The sequence below is a fragment of the Cibotium barometz genome, chromosome 14, assembly GCF_041138505.1.
Source record: "Cibotium barometz isolate CiBa-2024 chromosome 14, ASM4113850v1, whole genome shotgun sequence".
Classification (NCBI taxonomy): Eukaryota; Viridiplantae; Streptophyta; class Polypodiopsida; order Cyatheales; family Cibotiaceae; genus Cibotium; species Cibotium barometz.
Genome location: NC_141059.1, coordinates 41,015,039 through 41,016,660, shown reverse-complemented (window position 1 = coordinate 41,016,660; position 1,622 = coordinate 41,015,039).

Sequence of the window (1,622 nt, the reverse complement as noted above, 5' to 3'; positions counted from 1 at the left end):
CTCTAGTCACATTTGGTGACACACAGGCTGTGCTAAATTACCGCTGCTGCAGCTACAGGAGATACTGTTGTATTACAGGTTGCATACAAAAGTTGTCTATTTGCAAGTTATTTGATTGTTGCAGGAAAACATGTCTGACAAAATTAATTAGATTGTTAGTGAGAAGCTGGATAATAATAACTTCCATGCCTTGAAGTTTAGAATAACGAATTTCCTAATGGGTAAAGGATTATGGGATTATGTAGAAGGAGACAATGAGGAGCCTCCAGAGTTATCTGAGGAGAATGCCACTCCTACAGATATAAAGGAATTCAAGGATTGGAATCAGGGTGGTGCAAGAAAAGTCATGTACTGGCTTTCAATTAGTGTCACAGACACTATGATAGGACATATAGGATGCAAAAACTCCAGCAGTTGCATGATGGCAGATGCAAACACTCTAGCAGTTGCATGATGGCAAAATCTGGTTCAGATGTTCCAGACTAACACAAAGGCAAGGAAAATGCAGTTAAAGCAAGAGTTGCATACTATGGAAAAGAAAAGCATGTCCATCAATGAATATGCCTTCAAGATCAAAGGCATTGTTGAATCCCTTGGGTTTATCAATGTATCAATGGATGATGATGATTTGGTAAGTGTCTGTCTGAATGGGCTTGGCAAAGAGTACAAGCCATTCAAGACCTCCATTGTAGTTAGGGAGTACAAGCCATTCAAGACCTCCATTGTAGTTAGGGAGAATATTCCCAACTTTCAGGACTTGATATCTATGCTGATCATATAAGAAAAGGCTTTAGGTGATGATTCTTCTTCACAAAGAAAGAACACATTGGAACAGGCCTTTTACTCTAATTTAGGTAAAGGTAGAGGTAGAGGCCGTGGTCGAGGCCAAGGTGGTGGCCGACAAGGAAATCAGAATTCTGGACAACAACAGTCCAATGATTCACAGCAACAATCATACATAGGTGGAAGAGGCCAACAGGGGGAGCCAAAGAGGCCGAGGTGGTTGGCAAAGAAATCAAAATGCAAATAGCATAGAGTGCTATTACTGTGGCAAACCAAGAAACATGGCAAAAGACTACTACAAAAAGCAGAATGACATTAAAAGTGGAAAGTTGCAGCAAGGCAACTATGCATCATCTAACGAACATGGAGGTGAGACAAAAGTGAGCAACTATTTGTGATGCACATGCTTAGTTCCATAATAGGGGATGTGTCAGGATCTCAAGATATATGGTATGTGGATTCTGGCGCCTTTAACTACATGACCAATCATACTGAGTGGTTTAGAGATATGAAGAAAATGGAAAAACCAGGTTATGTAGAAGCAAGTGATGATATTGCGCATACCATTGCGCATGTTGGTAAAGTGTCATTATCTGTGCAGGATGGAAAAATGAAATACTTGATTGATGTACTTCATGTTTCGAATATTACAAAGAACCTAGTTTTTGTTGGACAGATGGTTGAGAAGGGTCTACAAGTGAGGTTTAATCCTCAAGGATATATTGTGGAAGACTTTAAAAATAAGTGTCGCTTGGTTGTAAAGGGTAACAGAAATGGCACGATGTTTACTTTGGATGTGAACATGCCGGAGATAAAGGCATCCATGTTTGTGTATGGAG